The sequence below is a fragment of the Quercus robur genome, chromosome 8 (genome assembly GCF_932294415.1).
Source record: "Quercus robur chromosome 8, dhQueRobu3.1, whole genome shotgun sequence".
NCBI lineage: Eukaryota > Viridiplantae > Streptophyta > Magnoliopsida > Fagales > Fagaceae > Quercus > Quercus robur.
In genome coordinates this window covers 24,213,510-24,233,093 of record NC_065541.1, presented here as the reverse complement: position 1 = coordinate 24,233,093, position 19,584 = coordinate 24,213,510, and positions in this window count along the sequence as shown.

Here is a 19,584-nt window from a genome sequence, read left to right as displayed (position 1 = left end):
TTGATCCAGATATGCCAAAGAGCTGTAAAAATACCTTTTTTTTTTTTGCTTCTGCTGCTGCGCACGCGTTTAGGGGACAAATGGCTACTGTTCATGAACAGTAGCCGTATATTGTTGACCTTTCAGCCTCTTTTATTAGTCCTGTGAGTCCCGTGAATAGTGCACGGGACCCACAAACTTCACTTTTCAGCAACTTTTTCATTAAAAATAGGTCCCATGATACTATTCACACATTTAAAAATTATTTTACTATAGTGTTTTCAGTTTTTAGTTTCAGCAAAATAAGTTCTATCTAAACGGACCTATTATCTTATCAAATTTCTTGAATTTTGGTTTTTTATTGGGTACTACTTTCTATGAAGATCTAAGATGCTACTAGCATATTATCTATTTGGGTTGTTTTTGTTAAATAATGTGTTTTGACAACTTATTTTGTCAAACGGGTTTCTTTCGATTTTATATCAAAATATAACCTTGTTTGAAACCCGACTCTTCAAGAATCGAGCTCCCCTTCAAACTTGACTCTTAAAAGAGTCTCCGAGTTCCATGCCAAAATAGCATGGGGTCTGAGTTTCCTGTAGTATTACTGAAACTACAGGTCTGTTTGGATATTGTTTATTACTAAAAATTGAAAATTTATTGCTGAAAACATTGTAGTAAAATAATTTTTAAACTATGAATAGTGCCTGTGAGACTCAGTTTGAATGTTAAATTTGCTTTAGGGGGAAATTGCACTTTACCACCTTTGGTTTGGCTCATTTTAAAAGTGCCTACCCGTGGTTTAAAAGTTATCACTTAACCCACTTGAGTTGACCTTTGTTAGACACACGTTATCCACCTTTGCCATTTTCGTTAAAAAGTCTCTTTTACTATATAAGCCACAATAGAAACAAAATTAGAAGCAACATATTGAAGAACGACTTCTCTCTCACTATCTTAGAAATCAAACCTTCAAACCCAAATCCCATATCGTGACCCAAATCTTGTTCAATCAACACAATAATTGGTTCCCTCTTGATGTATATACTACCAACAAAAAGGAACCCAGATAGTAAGGGGAAAAAAAGGAACCCATATTTTTTCTTTTTGATTGGAAGGAACCTAGAAGATTCTTCATCTTCTTTTGAAGAAATAGATAAAACAAATATGCCAAATCCTAAAAACTCACGGTAGGAAAAACTAAACCAACCTAGAAATTCATTACACTCGCAAATCCATTAAACCCAAAAAATTTGAACCCACCAACCATAAGGAAATTTAAACCAACCTAGAAAATTCGAACCCAAAAATCCATTAACCCCAGAAAATTTGAATCCACCACTCTTCGCTGCTTTGATTTTAGCCGATCTAAACAATTAGGTTGCTCTGCTGCTCAGCTGATCTCACGATTTCATTTTTCTTGTTTCTTTGTTTTTGCTTCTCGATTTGGGGTTTTGGGCAGTGGCTAACAGTGGTGGTGGTAGTTTGGTGAGACTATGATTTGAAGGTTCAGTGAGTTGGCTGTGTTGGATTTGTTAGATTGCTAGTTTTTTTTTTTTTTTTTTTTTTTTTTTGGGCAGATTTTTTTTGCTGTGTTTTTCTTGTTTCTTTGTTTTTGCTTCTCGGTTTGGGGTTTTGGGCGGTGGCTAACAACGTTGGTGGTGTTGGAGGTGATAGTTTGGTGAGGCTATGATTTGATGGTTCAATAAGTTGGCTGTGGGGTGGATTTGCCAGATTGCTGGGTGTTTTTTTTTTAACTTGCAAATCTAGGATTTTTTTAGAGAACCCAACAAAAGAGAGAGGGTTAGAGTTTTAGAGAGGTTTTTTTTTTTTTTTTTTTTTTGCTTTATCTACCCTATTTTGTAAAAATTTGTGCTAATTATGTATATGAAAAATGATGAAACAAATTTTATCTTGACTTGCTTTTTGATATTTTTCTTTTATGTTTTATGCAAAGAAGAAGGAGAGAAAAGAGGAGAGAGACATAAAATATAATGAAAAAGACACATTTACCCATATTTTTAATAGTGAAAAGGGAGAGGTGGGTTACAGATGTCTAATGGAGGGCATCTCAGGAGGGTTAAGTGACACTTTTTAAATCACAGGTGGCTTAGTTAAAACCGGCCAAACCATAGGTGGGTTAACTGCAATTACCTCTTTGCTTTATTAAAAAACTTGCGGGTCCCGTGAACAGTGCACGGGACCCAAGGAAAAAACGCAAATGCGGTTGGTGTTTGCTATCCAAACTCACACTACAAGAAAATTTTGCTGAATGATATATCTTTTATGATGTTGGATAATTAAATAACCATCCTACCCTCTTTCAAGATTAAATTATGGATGTGAAATGGGGTGTTTCTGTTATTTTTTGGAATTTTTTTTAATTTAAGAAACTTAGAAAAAATCAAAATGTCATTTTGGGATCCCTAATGGAGCTTTATTATGGAGACTAATGAGAGGTTTGAATTGAATAAAATTGAAAAATTAGAGGATTGAATTGAACGAAAGTGAAGTTTAATAGCTGAATTGAATTTTATGTCAAGTTAGAAGGTGCAAATTGTAATTTAGCATTTTTTGAAAAATTTATATTTTAAATCATATAATTTTGAAGTGTAACAAATAAAATTTATAGTTTTAAAAGTAACAAACTAAATTCTATAGTTTTAAAAGTACCAATTAGACCCACTTCAAATTCCAAGCTTAATGTAAATATTTAATTTGTAACTAAATGAAACTTAACTATATGATTTAATTTTTTGTTATTCTTTGAAACTTCATAATTAAATTTGAAATATAATTTACTTTTTTTTTTATTTCAATATTTGTATGGCTTGATATGTTTGTTAGATGCTGTGATAAATTTTTGGAGGGATTTTTGCTCCTTATTGTCCTCATCGTCTCCCTAAATAAAGGGATTCAGAAATACCAGTGGGAGGGGGAAGTTGAGCTACACTAATGATTTGTTTGGTTGAAGGGGTGGAAAAGTGGAAATATAGAAAAGGTGTAAATGCACTTTTAATTCCTATATTTTGCACTTTTTTTTCATTTTGGTCCCTATATTTTATTTTTACAACTTTTAGTCCCTAAACCAATTAACGCCGATATTTAAGTCCTTTTTGTCGCCCAACTAACAGTAAAAGCTAACGTGACTGACAGTAGAATAAAAAAAATAAAATAATCACACACATTAATTAATTAAATTAAAAATAAATATTAAAATTAAAAAATTAAAAAAATTCAAGAACATGAAGATCACAAGAACTCGAACCTAAATCAAAGAACTCAAACCCATATCAAAGAACTCAAGAACACACGTCTCTTTCTTCCTCTCTCTCTATCCATGATGCCCACGACCAGTAATCACCACCACCACCAACAACCCACCAAAGCCAACAACAACCTAAACTCAACCCAACCACCAAAAGCTAACCGCCACCACCACCGAGGCACGAAAGAATCCTAAATTTTTACAGATACCCACATGAAAAAAACACATTTGATTCGAACTACATCAACACACTTCCTAGACATCTTATAATGGAAATCACACACACAAATAAAAACAAAAACATGTCAGCAGCTCAGATCTAAACCCAAAGACAGCAAAAAATAATAATAATATACAAGAAAAAGAATTTTCTAGGAGTTGATAAATATTGTTAGCAAATCTGAGAGAGAGAGAGAGAGAGAGAGAGAGAGAGAGAGAGAGAGAGAGAGAGAGAGAGAAAATCTGGGTTCATGGATATTATTATGGATTTTTGTTGTTTTTTATTTTTCTTTGTCTTGACTGGGTTTGGTTGGAAAAGAGAGAGCAAATATGGGTTCGCGAGAGAGAAATCGCGAAGGGAAAAAAGGGTAGAGGTGTTAGAGTGCTGGGCTGAGCGGCGGCGGAGCAATAGTAGCGGAGTGTCAGTTTGAAACCCAGAAAAACTCAGAACAAGCATAGAAGCATCGATCTATATCCAAAACCCATGCAAGCAAAACCCAGAACAACCAATCTTCAAGCCACCGCCGCTGTCACCTTAAGTCTTCAAGCCTCTGCAGTCGCCTTCGCCACTGTCATCACCGATACTAAGAGAGCGAGATCGAGAGATAGAGATAGAGGTTTGGAGAGATTTGATGGGGATTGTGGAATAACTCAGAGATAGGAGAAGAGATTTTTTTTTTTGATAAGTGGAGAAGAGAAATTGGTTTATAAGGATTTGTTTGGTTTTAGTTAGGAATTGTAATTGGAAATGGAATTGGAAGAAAGAGATAGTCTGAACATGTTTCCAACCAAAGATTGGGGAAAAAACATGTTTTTTTTTTCTTCGAATTTTCCGAATATTTTGTTTTTTAAATTTTGTTCAAGATACTTTTTAGATCTTAATTTTAGTGATTTTTGGGTTTTAATTTTGTTTTTTTTATTTAGTTAAAATTAATAAATTAATTTTTAAAATTTTTATGCTGACGTGGCATTATATTCTGTGTGATTATATTATTTTTTTATTTTACCGTTAGCCACGTCAGCTTTTGCTGTTAATTGGGTGATAGAAAGGACCGAAATATCAGGCGTTAATTGGTTTAGGGACTAAAAGTGGTAAAAATAAAATGTAGGGACAAAAATGGAAAAAGTGCAAAATGTTGGGACTAAAAGTACATTTACGCCTATAGAAAATGGGGAATGAATAGAAAAGCAGGAGGATAAAAAATATTTAGTTTTCTCTGATATGTGTTTGGTTGAGAAGATAAAAAAAATGGAAAGATAAAAAACTATGAAAAATAAAATTGGTATAAATTTACAATTATGTCTCTATTAAATAAAACAAAAGGCAATACAATTTTTTATACACATTTATTTATTTAAAAAATTATGCATGGAAATTTCACTTTTTTTTAAGGCATAGGCACAGGCCAAATCCAAAAATTGGTGGGGGGGAAAAAGAAGAAGAAGAAAGGAACTATAGAAGAAAGTGATAGAAACAAAACAAAGAAAAAGAAAAAAGTGAGATGAAAAAAAAAAAAAAAAAAACCAAAACAACGTGAACGTGCAAATGAGTAACAGAGAAAGAAAAAAAAGAGAGAGAAAGGAACTATGGAAGAAAGTAATAAAAACAAAAGAAAGAAAAAGAAAAAAAGTGAGATGAAACAAAAAAACCCAAAACAACGTGAATGTGCAGAGATTAGTAACAGAGAAAGAAAAAAAAAGTTAGCAAAGAAGAATGTGCAAGGGTATTTTGGGCAGCTCATGTTAGTGAGCTTCTCCCCCAAGTTTTCTCCCCATTTTGGGAAAAAAATATTTTGGTAGGCCCGAGAAGAAAACACTTGGGCCCACCACATTTTTTTCCACTCCCCCTTCCAACCAAACACACATTAAAACTTCTTTCTCTCCACTTTTCTCTTCTAAATTTTCTATCCTCTCTAAAATCTCTCCAAACAAACACACCCTAAAGTCATCTTTTTTACTTGATGCAATTAGTTTCATCAGTCCCTTGCTCATAAACACACATGCACACAACAACTAAAGATCAAACACAATAGCAGTAAAGAAACTCACATGCAAAAAAAGCCCATTAATTCATTGAGGTAGTCAATGAAGGCAAATAACTTCTTATTGTTGGTGTTGTTAAAGATGGTAATGGCCAAGAACTCGCTAGTAGGGTTGATCAGTGGGAGAGCATGCATGGCGCTTATGAGCTTGTTGCCATCAAACAAAGGTTGAGAGTTTGAGGGTTTCGAGTGGTGGTGGAGTTTGAGAAGTGAGAGATTTTGAGCATTGTCATTCCTCTCCCTTCTCTCTCATCACTCTCAGTCTCTCTCATGCTAGTGTCAGTGCCATCGCAATTTAATGATGGAAAAATACCACTCATTGCCTTCACTTAACTTGCTTCATGCTACATGTATTCTTGACAAGAGATTTCAAATTATTAAATTAAATGTATTACTAACAAAAATTACAATAGGTATCATCAATACAACAATGGTTTTGAAAAAAGAAAAAATTCAACTTATAGGGTCCCGATTTGTGGCCCAAGCCCAAAATATATGGGATCTCGGCCCAATGAGCCCAATACAATAAATTTGTAGAGAGTAGGTCAAAGAACTAGGTCCTAATGAGTTGAACAACGACTAATATTGAATTAAATGACAATCAAACACAAATAAGAAGTTTTTGATGTTAATGGACTTTTAGTTCGAGGAGATCACGATTTTATATATTGATCATAGTTGGATACAAAGACAATTTAAATTGCTATAGTGTTTTCTCCCTCTTTTTCCAATCTCTTCTCTATGAAGAGTCTTTCACCTTATATATCTTCTTTTGGACCATCTTCACCTTACACCTATTGATCATTCGAGCCCTTACTTGAGTACCTGTTTCATCAAACACCCTCTCTGGTTTTCTGTGAGTTGTGATAGCCAAGGTAGCACTATTCAAAGGTCTTCTCCACATAAATGCGGCCAGAAAAGTAGCTGCAGTGCATTTAATGCGGTGGTGGTAGCTTTTCCTTAGATATTTTTAGGTTTCCTTCATTCTCATATGTTCGTGAGGTATGTCTCTATCATTGGAGTTTCTTGGAGGATTACGCTAACTGATGGAGTACATATTGTAAACTATATTCATCATATTCGAGAGGGACTTCCTCCTCGGATAACCTTTCACTTGTTCCCCACCTTTGAGACTTTAATTGGGAACATTTAACAATTATTTGCTCTTCCTCGGACCTATCAATGTTCTCGGATAAGGCCCAAGGTCCAATATACTATTTTGGGTCCTCGCCCCTACAATAGCCCTTCAAAATTCTGGTTTTTCCCTCCCATCTGAGGAGAAAAAGTGGGGTTTTGATTTTCAAGAGATAAGATCAACTGATTTTTTTATTTACATGTGCGAGAATGTAGTCTTACATACCTCATAATTGTCACTGACGCTTCGTATTCCACAAGACGTTATTAATTACTCTACGCGGCTTTATGTCCCCCGCATCCAACGGTGAAACGCCAATCCAATGGCTGACATTTTTCCTAGTATTTTGAGCGGGAGTATTCCCACCCTCCCCCTCTATATAAAGCCTTGAGGGAACCCATTTTCCTCTTTTCTTCAAAAATCTTCAAGAGCTTCAGAGAATTCCAACGCCCCGTCTTACAAAACGCTTTAAACTCTTAAGTCTCCATAGCTATTTCCTGTAAGAAGCCTTCGAAAATTTCCTGAAAGTTTCAGAGATTAACATACGTGTTCCCGTAAGTCTTTATTTCTTTATATTATCATTTTTCTTCTCGGCCTTTTTGTTTATTTAGATGGGTAGGTTCAAGCACTTAGTAGACTCACCGGCCGGTATAGAGGGTTTTAGGGCTAAGTACCATATCCCAAAGGGGGTGGTTTTAGAATATTGTCCCCCGGACTGAGTACTTACTGACAGGGACGTGGGTTAAGTCTTCATTCCCATGATTGCTTTCATAGAGGGAGGAATGACGTTTCCTATGGGTAGGATAACCAGAGACTATTTAATTAACCACAGATTGACCCCTTATCAGTGCGCCCCTAACCTATTTAGGGTCTTGGGCTGCGTAGATGCTCTCAACGAGCAACTGGGCTTAGGACTCACGTGGCACGATGTGGTTTACATGTATGAGTGCCACAAGCTTGCCGGTGCGGGATACTACCTCAAGTCCCGGTCTGAGGTCGTCAGGCTGATATCCTATCTCCCCAAGTCTAATAAGGGCATGAAGGATGACTACCTGATTGTCTCAGAGGAGTGGAGCGACGGTCTTCATTGTCCAACTCAGGCAGGAGATCTAGGTGGGGTACCTTTAGGATCAGTCCCTTTGGAAAGGGATTTAGCCTTTTTAGCTTTATTCTTTTTACTTTTGACATTTCATCTTCTTTTGGTGATAATTTTTGTTGATCTGACCATGATCTCCTTCTCGGATGTTTTTGTAGATAAAAACCATGTTGCTTCGAGAATCAGTTTTACCAACGTTCAGGCTCTCAACTACCTTCTAAGGTCAGAGATTTTTGTGAGTGAAAACGGACAGTTGTGAGCCGCTTATCTAATCTTGGACTATGAGCCACTGTCTCACATCTTCCAGGATGTAGGCCAAGAAATAAGGCTGGAAGTTTCAGATTGGTTCGGATTAAAGTCTCCAAGCTAGGATTTTTGACTTGGAGGGACCTTCCCCCTGTTGTGTTGCCAATTACACAGAACCTTTGATGAGAATGCAAATTGTCATATTTTTCTCACTTAATATTTAGTCTTTTATATTTATTTTGTACCTAAATGTACTCATTATTCTTATATTTTGATTTAGGATGCAAATGGAGGCGTTAAGTGCAAAACGTAGCTAATTAGGCGATTCTGGACAGCTTTGACATCGTTTTGTAATTTGGACATAACTCTCTCATCCAAGCTCCGATTGAGATGATTCAAGATGCTATGGAACGCGAAGACAAAACTCTACAACTTTCATGTTTTGAGTTTTGAGAGATACGGGCTGCATCAAGGTCAAAATCGGGCTTGAAGTTGCTACACCTGCACTGCTGACGTTCTGGAATGTTCCTTTGCCTGTAATTCTAACATGCAGATCTGATGGGGTTTATTTTCAGAAGCTTCTAGATCTGGTGCACGAAATTTCCAGCTGAAAAACACCACTTTCCTAGTTATATTAGGACTTTGTTTTATTTTTAATATTTTTCCTTAATTAGTTAGATTTTGATATTATTATTGAGAATATTTTTAGGAGATTTTGTAGGCTTGGGAAATGGGGAATTAACGTGTAAAAGGGGGACGAGAAATCAGAATTGGACACACACGCCTCTCTCTCCCCTCTTCTCTGATTTTTTTTCTTTGAGTTTTCATCATGGCCTTACTTGGCTAAAACTTTTATACTTGGTTGAAAGAAATTGAAGCCTTAGAATCAATAAAACTATGAGATCTAATTTTTTTTTTTTTTATTGTTCAATTTATGCTTTGAATATCGGATGTTCTTCTGTACCTATTTTCATGATTGTCTCGTTTAATTACTAGGAGGCCTACTAGTTTATTATTCGTTGCAATTTACTGCTAGGTTAGATATCAAATCCGTAATTATTTGATCTCTTTAACTTGTGAAGCAACCAAGATTTAATGATTTGCTGCTTCAGAAATTATTAGATCTCAGGAAGAATGCTTGACTAAATTAAATACAACCGCTTGTGTTTGTGTTGTTTAGTTTCATCGATCTCTCTAATTCTTAAGGCTACTACTAGATTAAACCTTTAGCGCTTGTCTTGGGTTTGTTTAGTAGTTAGGGTTTATTAGATCGCTTGTTTTCTAATTAACTACGACTAAGGAGAGATAGGAAAATTGTTCTGATGGTGAATATTCAAAGTGTGAATTGATATATACTTGCATCGATGATCAGTTGTAAAATTCCCATGGTAGATGTTGACTTAAACCAAGGTTTGTTCTTTTGATTAATTTCGATACTTTAATTTGAATTGTTCCTTAGTTGTTTTTTTTTTCTTAAATTTTTTTTCATTATACTCCACCCCCCCTCCTTGTTCACGTAGCATAAAATTAGGCTAGATACTCTCCGTGGGAACGATCCTTACTCGCACTACTACATATATTTTTAGGAGTATAGGTTTTATTTTTGGTTGCCTGCAACAGCACACCAACCTTCCACCAATTGCAGTGCCACTTCCACAAATTCTTCTTGAAGAAGCGGCAATACCTGAAAAGGAGAATGCCTCGTCTCGTTTGTCACTAGAGGAGGAGATAGATAAATTCCATTTTGAGGAAGAAAATAATCCGAGGGCTCCTCTAATCAACATCTCGGACGCCGAGGGTGAATAAGATAGGAATTATGGTGTTTATACTCCAATTCTAGTGATCGCCCGCCCAAACAGCTCCTCTGAAGAAGAGGAAGACTGTATAGCGCTGAACATGGGCAATAAGAGTTTAAGGGATCTCATGGCTTCCAGGGGCAAGGAGTCAACATCGAAAGGAGCCTCTAAGTCCCAAGTTCCCTCTAATCTTCCCCCTCCTCCAACCCAGATCTCCACCGACTTCGGCCTAAAGCCAAATCTTGACTTGAAAAAGAAATGGCCATTCGAGACGCTTGAGGAAGGCGAGGTGGGTCCTCGAAAGGGAACGAAACAACAGAAGATGGTCCCAAATGCTTGGGACAGGAGATCCTAGTTTGTGGATAGCTGAGAAGAACAAAATAAAGCTGATGTGCGCATGACACAACGCACATGGAGTCCTTGGCTAGAAGTGGACGGGGCTCCCATTCCTTGGAATGCCTCGATCCGGGAATTTCAAAGGGGTCAAGCGGAGTATATAGCTGAAACCCTGGAGCAGCCTCCACTCCTTCCCAAGGATATGAATGCTTACAGGCGCTTTACACAGAATGACCTCTTCTTGTCCCTGAAGCTATGGTAAACAATCTATCTACTTATGAACTTAGATACTATATCATACTTTTGTTTTTAACTCATATTATTTTTTTGTGGTCTTTGGGCAGATTACTCAACAAGTTTTTGTGGCCGAGGAGTGGTATTGTGACGCTTGTAAACAAGCCGATGTTGAGGCCCTCACTCGTGCCGATGTTGAGAAATTATTGGGGGCTATTAAGCAAGAGCAAATTAAGCTGTCCGAGAAACTTAAAGTGGCGGACCAAGCTCGTTCGAGTGCTGAGGCCAGCTTGAAAACCGCTTAAAGGTAGGCTGAGGATCAACGCCAAAAACTGCACTTGACTGAGATAGATCTGGCCACACAAAGGCAATTGGTCATAGATCTTAAGGTTGAGTTGCAGAAGGCCAAGGAAGAAGCTCAACTGGCCAGGGAAGCAGCCGAGGTTGAGAAGAAGGCTTCATATTTGCTTGGTGTGGAGGAGATGCAGGTAAGGCTTGCTGAGGAACTTTCAGAGGTGTGTAGGGATTATTGCAATGTGACATGGGATAGGGCCCTGAGCGTTGCAGGAGTCCCTGCAGATTATGTTTGGAGGCTGCCCGAGAGTGTCTATTACCATCCAGAGATCCGTGAAGTCCCAGCTACTATCTCCTCTCCTCCTGCTCCTGTCCCAGAATCTTCCGAGTAGCCTTTGGCTATCCCAGATGCCCTCCCTCTTCCTGAAATTTTGAAGGAATGCAGCCAAACTGGTGACCAAGGCCAGGGGGCTGAAGGGGAGAAAGGCAAAGTCAAAGACAAAGGGAAAAAGTCCTCTGGTAAGGCTAAAGATGCTGCCAAGGAGAAGGAAGCAGATGCCGAGATTTAGGAAGCTGACCCCAAGGTCAAGGATGCTTTTACTTCTCAACCAAGCTAGAAGGAAGATCCTCCTACCTCTCCTGCTAAAGCTTAGCCCTTAGGATTCCTTTTCTAATTCCTTTTGTAGTAGGTTTTTTTTTTTTATTATTTTTTTTATTTTTTTATTTTTTTTATATGATACTATGTCAATGTGTACAATGTACTTTCTTTATCATTCAATGAGAATGTTCTTCATTTCATCTTTTGTTCTTTTGCCTTATGTAATTTGAATTTTATTATTTTTATACATAGCATTGAACTGCCGTTACTGTGCCTTCAATAAAAGTCAACAATAATATGCTGCTTAATAATATAAGTAATTTGATTAAGTGCCAGGATCAAAGTTGTGTATTAAGTGTTTGTTTTGTGAATTGAATCTTATGTAATGAAGATTGATATTGATAGACTTATATCATGTGAAGGAAAATAAAAGAGGCAGAAAATCTGTATATTACTCATAAATATAAGTTTAAATTTGCTTTGGATCTGTTTTGACCTTTGGTTCTGTTTAAACACTTATGTACATGCCCTTGAGTATTAATTTCACCCAAATATGTGGTCCGAGAGACCTGACATATCTTAGGATCTGTTTAATACTTGAACAGATGTCAAAAGTAATTAATTTCCCCTAAGCCTGTGGCCCGAGAAGCCATGCAGGATTTACGTTCTGTTTAATACTTGAACAGATGTCGAAAGTAATTAATTTCCCCTAAGCCTGTGGTCCGAGGAGCCATGCAGGATTTAGGTTCTATTTAATACTTGAACAGATGTCGAAAGTAATTAATTTCCCTTAAGCATGTGGTCCGAGGAGCCATGCAGGATTTAAGTTCTATTTAATACTTGAACAGATGTCAATAGTAATTAATTTCCCCTAAGGCTATGGTCCGAGGAGCCATGCAGGATTTAGGTTCTGTTTAATACTTGTACAGTTTGAGTAACATGAAGCACAATACTTTTACACAACAAGAGAATTTATTGATAAAAGAAATTTTCATTAATAATAATACATTTTTAGGTTGTTTACATTCCAAGGGCGCGGTATTACACATTCATCTAAGTCTTCAAGGAAATAGGCCCTTATATCAGCCACAGAGGTGATGCGATATGGTCCTTCCCAATTAAATCCTAGTTTTCCCTATGCTGGGTTCTTTGTAGTGCCTAGAACTTTCCTCAATACCAAGTCACCAGGCACTAATGGCCTTAACTTTATCTTGGCATCATAACCTTGCTTGAGTTTGTGTTGGTAGTATGTTAATTGGACCATTGCACCTTCTCTTCTTTCTTTGATAAGATCCAAGCTCCTTTCTAGCAACTCATTGTTACTACTTGGACTGAACGAGCTGGTCTTTAGTGTTGGGAAGCCTGTCTCTAAGGGAATAACAACTTCGGCTCCATAAGTCATCGAAAAGGAGATCTCCCCTGTTGATCTGCGAGGCGTGGTTCGATACGTCCACAAGACATGTGGCAGTTCTTCCGCCCATTTCCCTTCGTATCATCTAACCTTTCCTTGAGTCCACTAACTATGACTTTATTAATAGACTCGGCTTGTCCATTTCCCTGAGGATAAGCCATATTAGAATATCTGTTCGTAATTCCCAATTCACAACAGTATCTTCTGAAGGACTTACTGTCAAACTAAAGACCATTATCCGAGATGAGGGAATGAGGGACCCTGAACCAGGTAACAATGTTTTTACAAATAAACTTCTTAGCATCCACATCTCTGATATTTGTTAAAGGTTCAGCTTTAACTCATTTAGTGAAATAGTCAATGCCAACCAGCAAATACCTTTTGTTCCTTGCTGCTTTGGGGAAAGGGCCAACTATATCTAAGCCCCATTGAGCAAAAGGCCAAGGGCTAGATAGGGGGTTAAGAACTCCTCCTAGTTGGTGTATGTTTGATGCAAACCTTTGACACTGATCACACTTCTTCACATACTCTTGTGCTTCTTTCTGCATATTTGGCCACCAGTAGCCCTGAGTGATGGCTCTGTGAGACAAAGATTTGCCTCCTGTGTGACTTCCACAAATTCCTTCATACAGCTCCTCAAGGAGTAGCTCTGTCGTTTCGGGGTGAACACAGAGTAGATATGGCCCAGAAAAAGAGTGCTTGTACAATTTTTGGTCCTCGGATAGCAAAAAACGAGGCGCTTTTCTCCTTATCTTTTTAGCCTCTGATTTGTCTTCCGGCAAGATGTCTTATCTCAGATATAGTACTATGGAATCCATCCAACTGGGCCTTACCCTGATTTGGTGAACATGAACCGCTTGTCCCTTAACCTCTGTAGGTTTGCACAAGTTTTCTATAAGGATAACTCGAGGTAGGTTCTGTGTCGAGGAGGTCGCCAATGTGGCTAGGGAATCGGCGTGTGTGTTTCCATTTCTAGGGACGTGCAAAAGAGTGAAGGATTCAAATCCTGATTGCAGATGTCTAACTTGACTTAAATACCCTTGCATCCTCTTATCTCTTGCTTCTAGTTCGCCCTTCACCTGGCCGACGACCAACCTCGAGTCTAAGAACATCTTTACTGTCTTTTCTCCCATTCTTTGAACCATGAACATTCCCTCCAGTAAGGCTTCGTACTCAGCTTCATTATTCGTGGCCGAGAAGCCCAATCTTAGTTACTTTTCTATGGTGAGCTTCTCAAGCGAGATCAGAACTAGCCTTACTCCAGAGCCCCTTTGATTTGCCGCGCCATCAATGTATATCTTCCAGAATAAAGGTTCTTGCAGGGAGATTGTGCTAATCGATTTTCCATTCATGTTCTGTGTTGTTGATGTTTCTTCTAACGGGGGTTCAGTGAACTCGGCCGCGAGGTCTGCCAATACCTGACCCTTGACAGAGGTACAAGGCATGTATTTGATGTCAAAATGCCTTCGAACTGTGCCCCACTTTGCAATCCTCCCCGTATAATCAGCACTTCGGAGTATGGCCCTAAGTGGAAGTTGAGTTAGGACGACAACTGTATGTGCTTGGAAGTAATGGAGAAGTTTTCATGTACCATGCACTACTGCTAAGATGGCCTTCTCTAGGGGTAGATATCGAATCTTGGCCTCATGTAGTGATTTGCTTACATAATAGACTGGCCATTGTACTCTGTTGTCAATCAGTACCAATACCAAACTTACAGCATGAGGGGCCACCGCAATATAAGAAAACAAGATCTCATCCGTCCTAGGACTGGACATGATAGGTGGCCGAGATAGGTATTCCTGAAGTTGCTGAAATGCTAAAGCACACTCCTTAGTCCACTCAAATCCCTTCCATTTATTCATCAATAGGAAGAAGGGTCTGCATCTATTTGCGGATCGAGAAATAAACCGATTTAGAGCAGCAGTCACTTCGGTTAGCTTTTGAACTTCTTTGGGGCTCTGAGGTGGTTGCAAATTGTTTATCGCCTTAACCTGATCAGGATTAACTTCAATTGCCCGATGGGTCACCATATAGCCTAGAAATTTTCCTGATCCCGCACCAAAAGAACATTTAGAGGCATTAAAACGTAGCTTGTGTTCTCTCAGTATTTCAAAAATATTTTTGAGATCTCCCATATATTCGGACACCACCTTACTCTTCACTACCATGTCATCTATATAGACTTCAATATTCTTACCCAATTAAGGTTCAAACATCTTTTTCATCATCCTTTGATAGGTAGATCCTGCATTTTTCAAGCCGAAGGGTATTACCTTGTAATGGTAGTTTCCAATTAGAGAAACGAAAGCTGTCTTTTCCTGGTCATCTAGTGCTTGCGGTATTTGATGGTATCCTTGAAAGGCATTTAAGAAGCTCATCCAAGGATGGCCTACGGTAGCATCTACCAGTTGGTCTATCCGAGGCATAGGAAAGGGATCTTTTGGACAAGCCCTGTTTAAATCCGTAAAATCCACACATACTCGCCATTTTCTGTTCTTTTTCCTTACTACCACAGTATTGGCCAGCCATTCAGGATATAAAACCTTTTTGATAGCCCTTGCCTTCTTAAGTTTCGTTACCTCATCTTTGACAACATCAGAATATTCTCTAGATGAGTGCTGAGGAAGTTGTTTTTTGGGTGTAACAGATGGACTGACATTCAAATGGTGGCAAATGAAATTTGGGTCAACCCTCGGAGCTTCATAAGCATTCCACGCGAATACATCCACGTTTTTTCTCAAAAATTCGATTAGTTCTCTCTCTTAGGGAGGCAGCTGGGAGCCGACTTGAAAGAACTTCTCCGGATCATCACCAACAGCAACCTTTTCTAGATCTTCGCACTTCGCTTCCTCAGTTGATTCATTGTTGGATAGTACCGGAGTTCTTGATTGCTATAAGTTCCTTTCAACAGAGGCCGAGGACTCAGCATTGGGCCTATGCAAGATGGCAACCACCATGTGCTGCCTAGCCATGGATTGATTCTCTACAATCTCTTTAACTTGGCTGTTGGACGGATACTTCACCTTCTGGTGGAGGGTAAAAGAAACGGCTTCTAAGGCATGAAGCCAAGGCCTGGCCACAATAGCTGTATAAGGTGAATAAGCATCCACCACAATGAAGTCCACTTCCACCACATCCGAACCGGTTTGTATAGGTAGTCTAATTTGACCTCGTGGTGTAACTGTCTTCCCCTCGAAACTTACTAGTAGGGAATCATATGCTATCAGGTCCTCGGGTTTCAGATTCAGCCCTTTGTATAGGTCGGGGTATATTATCTCGACAGCACTTCCCTAATCTACCAACACTCTTTTCACATCGTACCCCCTATCTTGAGTGTGACCACCAAAGTATTGTCATGGGGTTAAATAGTTCCAATCTTATTGTTGGCCGAGAAGCCCAGAATCACAGACATCACTCTGGAGGGACAAGAACTGGTCCTACCAGGGGCAGTGAAGATGACATTGATCGTTCCCAGAAGAGGTCTTGAAGAAGAATCTTTCTGGGGATCCGAACTTGTCTGCCCTGCTTGACCACTAGAATGGTGCAGTAGCTGCTTCAACTTCCCTTCTCGGACCAACTGGTCCAAATGGTCCCATAGATTCCTGCAGTCTTCCGTAGTGTGCCCCTGGTCCTAATGATATTAGTAATAAAGGCTCTAGTTACGTCTCAAGAGGTTTCCGGCCATCTTGTTTGGCCATTTAAAGAATGGCTTGTTCTTAATCTTCTCTAGAACTTAATGCACCGGTTCTCGAAATACTGCATTAACGGTCTGGGTGTTGGTAAACCCTGATTGTCCAGCAAAATCTCTTAGGGGCCGGTTGTTATTGAATTGGTTCGACCTGAAATCCCTCATCTCCTGAGGGATAACCTTAGTCTTTCCTTTACCCAGTTGCTGGTCTTCTTCAACCCTTTTATACTTGTCAATCAGTCCATAAGCTAGCGCAAGCTGGTGACTGGTTTTCTTGTTAGAGACTTCCTTAAACCATGCTCAATTGGGAGGTCACTCTTGAAGGTACTGATGGTGACGTTCTCAAAGTTACCTTCTATCTCATTGTACATCTCTAAATACCTGTTCGAGTATGTTTTCAAGGTCTCCCCTTCTCGCATGGACAAAGAAAATAGGGAGTCTAAGGGCCGAGGGATCCTGGTACACGTGATAAAACGGGAGCCAAACGCCCGAGTGAGCTCCTTGAAGGAATTTATTGAACTCGTCCTCAAGCCGTCAAACCATCTCATCGCCACGGGTCCCAAACTGGATGGGAACACTTTGCACATTAAGGTTTCGTCCTTAGAATAGACAGCCATTCTCTGATTTAAATGGCTCACATGCTCCACCGGGTCTATTCGCCCATTGTAGATAGTGCATGTTGGCTGATGGAAACGTCGAGGAGGTGCTGCCCTTTCAATCCTATGTGTGAATGGCGACTTGGCAATCTGGTTCAAAGCTTTGCTCATCGCATCATTTCCCAATCCTCTGTGAATGGGGCTTTTGCATTGGTGTTCACTATGGTGCTCCTCTTCATATGAGAAGGATTCGCTAGGAGGAGTCCTTGATCTACGTCGGTAACTGCTATCCTTCTCATCATTGGAAGAGGAATCAAACGGGGTAGGAGTTTATTTTCGTTGTGCATGGCGTAACTTCTTCTTAAGCTAGTCGATTTCCCTTTGCATGGCTTTATTGTGTTGTTCTTGAGAGATGTGACTCCCAACTCGAGAGTGGCTTCTACTTGTGTGCGTAACGTGCACGCTGCCCTTCCTGATCTCTCCTACGCTCAAGGTTGGCAAAAGGATTTTCACGTTGAGATGCTATGGATTTTGCCCAATGTGAGCCTGAATTTGCCATAGTTGACCGTTGTTTTCATTATCAAATAAGTTCTTCCCACAGACGGCGCCAATTGTAGGGTCCCAATTTGTGGCCCAAGCCCAAAATATAGGGGATCTCGGTCCAATGTGCCCAATACAATAAATTTGTAGAGAGTGGATCAAAGAACTAGGTCCTAATGAGTTGAACAACGGCTAATATTGAATTAAATGACAATCAAATACAAATAAAAAGTTTTTGATGTCAATGGACTTTCAGTTCGAGGAGATCACGATTGTATATATTGATCAGAGTTGGATATAGAGACAATTTAGATTGCTACAGTGTTCTCTACCTTTTTTTCCGATCCCTTCTCCATGAAGAGTCTTTCACCTTATATATCCTCCTTTGGACCATTTTCACCCTACACCTGTTGATCATCCAAACCCTTACTTGAGTACCTGTCCCATCAAACATCCTCTCTGATTTTCTGTGAGTTGTGATAGTTAAGGTAGCACTGTTCAGAGGTCTTCTTCACATAAATGCGGCCAGAAAAGTAGCTGCAGTGCATTTAATGCGGTGGTGACAGCTTTCCCCTAGATATTTTTAGGTTTCCTTCCTTCTCGTATGTTCGTGAGGCATGTCTCTATCATTGGAGTTTCTTGGAGGATTACGCTAACTGATGGAGTACATATTGTGAACTATATTCATCATATCCGAGAGGGAGTTGCTCCTCGGACAACCTTTCACTTGTTCCCCACCTTGAGACTTTAATTAGGAACATTTAACAACTATTTGCTCCTCCTCAGACCTATCAATGTTCTCGGATAAGGTTAAAGGTCCAATATACTATTTTGGGCTCTCGTCCCTACACAACTAAATGAGAAATGATCTTTAATGTGAGTAACCAAAATTACTGAAACTACAAGAAATTTTTAGTTAAGTTATGCTATTTTGGCATTAAGTTTGTACTTTGTATTCTAAAGGGACTTTATTCAACAATAAAACTTTACTTATCTTTTTCTCAAAAAAAGAGAGATAGAATGAGAATGACTGTAGTAAGATTCTATATTTAGTATACATAAATTAAAAAAAGAAAAAAGAAAAAATCAATAGCAAGGATGATGTAGGTTAAAAAACCATTTAATTAGAATAAATTTAACATGATATTTTTTTTTTCATATTTTAAATCTTTATCGATTGAAAAAAATTATATAATACTATATTTTTAGACCATATATAATACTATATATTTCTTTTAGCAAAAAAATAAAAAATATATTTCTAAAAATATTACTAGGATCACGATCCCAACATCTTGCTCACATTCTCACACGTCTCTACACACCGATTCAATTCTATAAACAATCCTAGGACTATCTAATTCAATTCCATGGTCTGGCGATCCATGATTGAGATTTTAACAACAATGCTAGTAACAAGCTATTTAGAAGAAAAAAAAAAGTCAAATTTTGAGAATTGAAATATTTTATTTCAACAAGGATTGAAAAGATTGCATTATCCTCGAAAGTGGTTTTTTTTTTTTTTTTCTTTTCCTCCTAACGTGGGTGTGTAGAGTTCTTTGAATTAAACTTTGAGTACAGTTCATACAAACTATGAGTTGAAATAGTGACATATATATTGCACTTTCTCTATTATCCGTAATTCCGTATAGCTTACTGTGGCATGAGATTGAAAGTTATTCGGTAAGGTTCCACCCCTGCCTCAAGTTCTATACAAGTACTATCAAATTATATCTTTCACAACAATGAATGAACTTGCATTCAACATCACGAAAATCCAAATAGTTAATTAAACTTAAAATAAAAATTTGAGGCAATTTTTAACACAAAATCATTCAAAAAGTAATCTCTTAATATTCATAAAAAAGAATAATTAAAAATCATTTTTAGGTGGACTATACTTTTTCTTATCTAATTTTTCTCAAGTAACCATCTCTTTTAATTGCACATCTCTTACATCAACCATTAAATTCTGGTATATTTTCAAAGAAATTAATATAGAGACGTTTGTCTTTCAATAAATCATCTAAATTCGGAATCGGTTCGAGAATAATAAGATCACCAATGCACCGTTTGAACATTCAAATGATGAAGTAGGCTTCA